This window comes from Triticum urartu, chromosome 2A (assembly GCF_056163025.1).
Source record: "Triticum urartu cultivar PI428250 chromosome 2A, HENAU_Tu73, whole genome shotgun sequence".
In the NCBI taxonomy this organism is placed as follows: Eukaryota; Viridiplantae; Streptophyta; class Magnoliopsida; order Poales; family Poaceae; genus Triticum; species Triticum urartu.
In genome coordinates this window covers 695,183,465-695,192,110 of record NC_141874.1, presented here as the reverse complement: position 1 = coordinate 695,192,110, position 8,646 = coordinate 695,183,465, and positions in this window count along the sequence as shown.

Here is an 8,646-nt window from a genome sequence, read left to right as displayed (position 1 = left end):
AAAAGGAAGGCCCCAAAAAAGAAAAAAAGGGCAATGCTACTATCTTTTTTTCCACACTTGTGCTTCAAAGTAGCACCATGATATTTATGATAGAGAGTCTCTTGTTTTTTCACTTTAATATACTAGTGGGAATTTTTCATTATAGAACTTGGCTTGTATATTCCAACAATGGGCTTACTCAAATGCCCTAGGTCTTCGTGAGCAAGCAAGTTGGATGCACACCCACTTGGTTTCTTTTGTTGAGCTTTCATACATTTATAGCTCTAGTGCATCCATTGCATGGCAACCCCTACTTCTTGCATTGACATCAATTGATGGGCATCTCCATAGCCCATTGATTAGCCGCGTCGATGTGAGACTTTCTCCTTTTTTGTCTTCTCCACATAACCCCCATCATCATATTCTATTCCACCCATAGTGCTATATCCATGGCTCACGCTCATGTATTGCGTGAAAGTTGAAAAAAGTTTGAGATTACTAAAGTGTGAAACGATTACTTGGTTTGTCGTCGGGGTTGTGCATGATGAGAGCATTCTTGTGTGACGAAAATGGAGCGTGATCAAACTATATGATTTTGTAGGGATGAACTTTCTTTTGCCATGTTATTTTGAGAAGACATAATTGCTTACTTAGTATGCTTGAAGTATTATTATTTTTATGTCAACATTAAACTTTCATCTTGAATCTTTTGGATCTGAACACTCATGCCACAATAAAGAGAATTACATTGAAGAATATGCTAGAAAGAATTCCACATCAAAAATTCTGTTTTTATCATTTACCTACTCGAGGACGAGCAGGAATTAAGCTTGGGGATGCTTGATACGTCTCCAACGTATATGTAATTTTTGATTGTTCCATGATATTATATATTCTGTTTTGGATGTTAATGTGCTTTATTTTACACTTTTATATTATTTTTGGGACTAATCTATTAACCCAAGGCCCAGTGCAAATTGTTGTTTTTTTTGCATATTTCAGTGTTTCGTAGAAAAGGAATATCAAACGGAGTCCAAACGGAATGAAACCTTCGAGAGCGTTATTTTTGGAACAAATGTGATCCAGAGGACTTGGAGTGGGCGTCAAGAAACAACTGAGGAGGCCACGAGGCAGGGGGCGAGCCTACCCCCTGGGCATGCCCTCCCCCCTCGTGGGCCCCTCGTGGCTCAACCGACCTTCTTCTTCCTCCTATATATATTCATATACCCCGAAAACATCCAGGAGCACCACGAAACCCTATTTCCACCGCCGCAACCTTCTGTACCCAAGAGATCCCATCTTGGGGCATTTTCCGGAGCTCCGCCGAAGGGGGCATCAATCATGGAGGGCCTCTACATCGACTCCATGGTCCCTCCGATGATGTGTGAGTAGTTTACTTCAGACCTTTGGGTCCATAGTTATTAGCTAGATGACTTCTTCTCTTTCTTTGGATCTCAATACAATGTTCTCCTCGATCTTCTTGGAGATCTATTCGATGTAACTCTTTTTGCGGTGTGTTTGTTGAGATCCGATGAATTGTGGGTTTATGATCAAGTTTATCTATGAACAATATTTGAATCTTCTCTGAATTCTTTTATGCATGATTGGTTATCTTTGCAAGTCTCTTCGAATTATCAGTTTGGTTTGGCCTACTATATTGATCTTTCTTGCAATGGGAGAAGTGCTTAGCTTTGGGTTCAATCTTGCGGTGCTCGATCCCAGAGACAGAAACGGAAATGACATGTATTGTATTGTTGCCATCGAGGATAAAAAGATGGGGTTTATATCATATTGCTTGAGTTTATCCCTCTACATCATGTCATCTCACCTAATGCATTACTCTGTTCTTATGAACTTAATACTCTAGATGCATGCTGGATAGCGGTCGATGTGTGGAGTAGTAGTAGTAGATGCAGGCAGGAGTCAGTCTACTTGTCACGGACGTGATGCATATATACATGATCATGCCTAGATATTCTCATAATTATTTGCTTTTCTATAAATTGCTCGATAGTAATTTGTTCACCCACCATAATACTTATGCTATCTTGAGAGAAGCCACTAGTGAAACCTATGGCCCCCGGGTCTATTCTCCATCATATTAATCTCCCGTTACCAAGTTATTCTTTGCACCCTTTATTTTGCAATCTTTGCACCATAAAAATACCAAAATTATTATCTTATCATATCTATCAGATCTCACTCTCGTAAGTGACTGTGAAGGGATTGATAACCCCTTTATCGCGTTGGTTGCGAGGTTCTTATTTGTTTGTGTAGGTACGAAGGACTTGTGTGTGGCCTCCTACTGGATTGATACCTTGGTTCTCAAAAATTGAGGGAAATACTTACGCTACTTTGTTGCATCACCCTTTCCTCTTCAAGGGAAAACCAACGCAGTGCTCAAGAGGTAGGAATCAACACTACTAGTTGGAATAGCTTCTACCCACTTAGTAACATAATCAACAGCAACTAAAATATGTGTGTACCCATTAGAGGAAGGAAACGGTCCCATATAATCAAAGCCCCAAACATCAAATGGTTCGATAACAAGTGAATAATTCATAGGCATTTCTTGACGTCTACTAATATTACCAATTCTCTGACATTCATCACAAGATGAGACAAACTTACGGGCATCCTTGAAGAGAGTAGGCCAATAAAAACCGGATTGCAATACCTTATGTGAAGTTCTGTCTCCAGTATGGTTTCCTCCATAAGCCTCGGAGTGACACTTGCGTAGGATCTGTTCCTGTTCATGCTCAGGTACACAACGTCAATAACACCATCTACCCCTTCTTTATAAAGGTGTGGGTCATCCTAGAAGTAATGTCTTAAATCATAGACGAACTTTTTGTTTTGCTGGTATGTGAAACTAGGTGGTATAAACTTAGCAACAATATAATTAGCATAATCAGCATACCATGGAGCAGTACGAGAAGCATTTATGACAGCCAATTGTTCATCAGGGAAGCTATCATCGATAGGTAGTGGATCATCAAGAACATTCTCTAACCTAGACAAGTTGTTTGCAACGGGCTTCTCAGCTCCCTTTCTATCAATAATATGCAAATCAAATTCTTGAAGCAAGAGAACCCATCTAATAAGTCTAGGTTTAGCATCTTTCTTTTCCATAAGATATTTAATAGCAGCATGATTAGTGTGAATAGTTACTTTAGAATCAACAATACAAGGTCTGAACTTATCACAAGCAAATACAACTACTAAAAATTCTTTTTCAGTAGTAGCATAATTTCTCTAGGCACTGTCTAGAGTTTTACTAGCATATTGGATAACATTTAATTTCTTATCAACTCTTTGTCCTAGAATAGCCCCTACAGCATAATCACTAGCATCACACATAATTTAAAATGGTAAATTCCAATCATGTGGCTGAACAATAGGTGCAGAAATCAAGGCTTTCTTAAGTATTTCAAATGCTTCTACATAATCATCATCAAAGATAAATGGAACATCTTTTTGTAAGAGATTAGTTTGAGGCCTTGAAATTTTGGAGAAGTCCTTAATGAACCTCCTATAAAAACCGGCGTGACCAAGGAAACTTCTTATACCTTTAATGTCCTTAGGACACACCATCTTTTTAAGAGCATCAACCTTAGCTTTATAAACCTCAATACCTCTTTCAGAAATTTTATGCCCCAAGACAATACCTTCATTAACCATAAAGTGGCACTTCTCCCAATTCAAGACAAGATTAGTTTCTTCACATCTCTGCAAAACTCGATCAAGGTTGCTTAAATCAAAAGAAGTTCCGTAAATGGAGAAATCATCCATGAATACCTCAACAATCTTTTCACAAAAGTCAAAGAATATAGCAGTCATACATCTTTGAAAGGTAGCAGGTGCATTACATAAACCAAAAGGCATACGTCTATAAGCAAAGGTGCTGAAAGGGCAAGTAAAAGTTGTCTTTTCTTGATCCTCTTTTGACACGGGTATTTGAGAGAAACCAGAATAACCATCTAGAAAGCAAAAATGTGTATGTTTGGATAATCTTTCCAGCATTTGATCAATAAAAGTTAAAGGGTAATGATCCTTTTTAGTACCTTTATTTAATTTGCAGAAATCAATTACCATTCTATAACCTGTAACAATTCTTTGTGGGATCCATTCATCTTTATCATTAGGAACAATAGTAATACCTCCCTTCTTAGGGACACAATGGACAGGACTTACCCACTGACTATCAGCAACGGGATAAATTATACCTGCTTCGAGAAGCTTTAGTATTTCTTTTCTTGCCACTTCTTTCATCTTAGGATTTAACCGTCGTTGGTGATCAACAACCGGTTTTGTGTCTTTCTCCAATTTTATTTTGTGTTGTCATAGAGTGGGACTAATGCCCTTAAGATCATCAAGAGTATAACCAATAGCAGCACGGTGCTTCTTCAGAGTTTTCAATAGTTTCTTTTCTTCATGCTATGAAAGGTTAGCACTAACAATAACAGGATATATCTCTTTCTCATCAAGATAAGCATATTTAAGAGTATCAGGTAAAGTTTAAGCTCAAACACGGGATCACCCTTAGGTGGAGGAGGATCCCCTAAGATTTCAAAGGGCAAGTTGTGCTTCAAAATAGGTCCCTGTTTAAAGAATATTTCATCTATTTCCCTTCTTTCATTCATAAACATATCATTTTCATGGTCTGGCAAATATTGTTCTAAAGGATCACTAGGAGGTACGGCAATAGAAGCCAGACCAATAATTTCATCTTTACTAGGCAATTCTTTATCATGGGTTTTTTTGACTATATACTGCAAGGCAACAGCCTCATAGTCCTTTATTGATACCAAAAAACAAAAGGTTCTCTGTACAACTTATGGAGAAAAGAAAGAGAATACAAAACTTACAAAGAGAGCTATCATACTTACAAAGAGAGTTAGGGGGAGAGGCTATCCAAGCTAACAGACTGTCTCTATATTTACATTTGATTCTGTGAGCTAGTAAAGAAAGGTCATGCACAAAATTCCTCCTCCAACCTCTAAAACTAGGAGTCTCATTTATGAAGATCTTGCCATTCCTCTGCATCCAAATGTTCCACGTAGCAGCAAAAACCACCTCAGAATAGAAAGGTTTATTGAAATCCTTCCTAGAAGCTGAAGCCATCATGAAAGTAGACTGGTTGGTTGTTGCTGGCTAGGAAATCCCAAGATAATTCCAAACTCTTTGACTAAAATTGCATGAGAAAAAAAGGTGGACTCTATCTTCATGGAAGGAAGACTGGCACAGAACGCAAGTATCATCCTGGATATTCCAATGCCTTTTGTGCATCATGTCTCGTGTGTTAAGGCCATCAATAAAATCCATCCAAAAACCTTGATCTTGAGGGTACAGGAGCATTTCCAAATATACTTGAAAATTGGGTCAATCCTCAAATGAGAGAAGGTGAACTCATAGTAGAGTTTAGATTGATACTCTCCAGATTTAGATGGCCATTTCCAAATATCCTTCTCCTCTGAATGTAAGCTGATGGGTTGTAACAAAGTCTGGAGTTGAGTTAGTTCCAAATATGCCTCTGAAGAGAAAGGTAGATGAAAACCTTTAACAGCCGACTGATAAGAAAAAAAGTCCTTGACTGTTATCGTATCATCAATGGCAAATGAATGGAGCCTAGGAAATCGATCCTTAAGATCAATCATTATGTTGTCAATTTTCCAACGATCAAGCCAGAAAACCACAGTATCTCCAGTATGCACTTGTGGTGTGGCAAGCAAACAGAATTTTTCATACAACTTGAGCACATCACGCCACCAAAAGGAGCCACAAAGCTAAGTAACTTGTGGGGCTGAGGAATGATAATAGGAATCCCAAATGAGGTTAACCCATGGGACATCTTTCTTATTGAAGAACTTGAACAGATGCTTGATCAGAAGAGATTCATTTCACACTCCCAAATGAATGAATCCCAGCCCACCATACTTCTTTGGCTTGCAAACCAACTCCCATGCAGCTAGAGATTGTCTAGGAGTTTCAGTATTCCCCCTCCAAAGACACTGCCGTTCAATCCTTTCAATCTGCTTGAGGATACCCTGCGGTATAGATAAGGAGCAGAGAAAGTAAATGGGCATGGATGTGAGGGCTGACTGCAGGAGTTGAAGCCTACTGCCTTGGTTGAGGAGACAAGTTGCGGATAATCTTCTTTCAATGCGATCGACAAGAGGCAGCAGATCGTAAGTGGTCGGCCTAGAGGTGCCCATGGGTAGACCAAGATACGTGAAGGGCATTGATCCAACAAAGCATCCAAGTAAAGCAGCAATACAAATTCCTTCTTCGCCAGACATGTTCATTGGGATGAGGGAAGATTTACTAAAGTTGACCCGCAAACCCATGGATTCAGCAAAATTATGTAACATATCCTTGAGAGCAATCAATTGGCTGTCAACCGCAGGCAAAACTATCAGAGTGTCATCTGCATACTGAACAATGGGATAGTCATTAGACCTAGTTGGGATAGGTAAGCTGAGGATATTATGACTGCACATGTCATTGACCACCGATTGTAAAAGATCCACCGCAATGACAAAGAGTAGAGGCGATAAAGGATCGCCTTGACGAACACCACACTTACATTGAAAATGTTAGCCAAGAACTCCGTTTAACAATACCGCAGAGGAACCACATGAAAGAAGGTTATTGACCCAACCACTCCAACGATCATCAAAGCCCTTGAACTAAAGAATTCTGAGGATGGCCTCATGCTCAATCGTGTCAAACGCTTTAGTGAAATCCAGCTTCAATAAAACAATGGGTCTCTTTGAAGCTTTGCACTTGTGTATATATGCAAAACACCATGCAAGGCAGTCTTGGATAGAGTGACACTTGAGGAAGCCATATTGGTTTCGGTGGATGCATTGGAGGATTACTTTCTGCAATCGATTCGCCAGAAGCTTGGTTAAGAACTTAAGGCATGTATTGGTTAAAGATATTGGCCGAAAGTCACCAACGGACTCAGGGTTTAACTTCTTAGGGATGAGGGTAATGAGGGAGGTGTTAAGACATTCCAAGCTGCATTTCCCTCATAAAACTCTGCAACCAACTTCAAAAAACCTGACTTTAGAACACTCCAACATTTCTTCAGGAAAAGGCCTGTAAATCCATCCGGGCCAGGTGCACAGTCAGACGGTAAATGTTTAATGACCTCCTCCACTTCATCATCAGTGTGTCCTGGATAAAACCTCAAGTCCATCGACTCTAGTCAGGAGGTTATTAAGGTCAAAGTTCATGCACATACCCTTGGCTTGGCCCATGCGCTGCTTGAAATCAGTCCAAAACATGGAAGCTAACTGATGATGATTAATCACAACCTCACCTGCAGCATTTTTAATGGAGGTGATGGTATTCCTTCGGTATCGCTCTGTAGCCATGGCGTTGAAAAATTTCGTGTTTTCCTCGCCCACTTTGATAAATCTGATGGTACAACGCTGTTTCCAGTAGATAAATTGCAAATGAAGGATATCCTCAAGGTGGAGCTTAACTATTTTACGAAAATTTATCTCTGGCCAAGTGAGCTCCCGAAGCTCCTCTAAACCATCAAAGTGCAGGATCACCTTGTTGCAATCAGCAATTAGGGCCTTAACCTTTGAAAGGCTTACGTGCCACCTCTTAAGAGCATAACGGAGGGCTTTAAACTTGGCCGAAATGGTACCAGCTGCAGAAGACCTCTGAACAGGCATGTTCCAAACTTTAGAAACACATTCATCAAAGCCCGGGAGGTTTACCCAGTAGTTTTCAAAACGGAAGACTTTGGCTTTCGGAATAGAAGTGGCAACAGAAACCACACAAGGTACATGATCCGATGCTGTCCGTGCAAGGGGCATGACCATAGTATTAGGGTGATCAGAGGTCCAAGATACCGTGGTGAAGAACCAATCAATCTGCTCAAGAAGAGGATTTGTTTGCATATTGGACAAGTAAATTGTCTTCCTTTTATTGGTAATTCCACCAAACCTAGGTGACCAATAATTCCATTAAAGAGAAATATATCATTAACATTACCCCCTGGTAGATTACGGTTTTCCAAGGAGCGCATGAAATTAAAATCACCGAGAAGAAGCCATTTCTCATCAATTTGTATGTTCAGGTTATATAATCATTGAGCAAATTCACCTCGAGCAGGATTCTGACAAGGACCATAAACTGACACTAAATTCCAAACTTCAGAAGTGTGTGCAGATGCAAATTCCACAATGATGCCATAGTAGTGGGCTTCAATTAATTTCCCAGAAAAGAAAGCCGAATTCCAAATAATTAGGAGACCACCAGAAGCCCCAGACGATGGCATATACACAAAATTATCAAAGCATCGAGGACAAAATTTCCTAAGAAAACGTTGATCAATATGCATGCATTTGGTTTCTTGCAAACAAATGATAGAGCACCCACTTTCATCTATCTTCTACTTAACTGCAAGTTGCCTTGCTTCAGAGTTAAGACCACGCACATTCCAACACAATATATTCCAGTCTCTAAAGATGGCTGATTCATTACAAACTAAGGGGAAGAAAAGCAAAAGTAGATCATGCAGTGACCTACAACATCCAACGAACATCATCATAAAGTTCAACATCAGGTAACAAAAGCAAAGATAAGTGGCGATTAAATGGGTTCGCCAGCGACCCATGTTGTGGCAGACTTTAGTCATCATCAGTA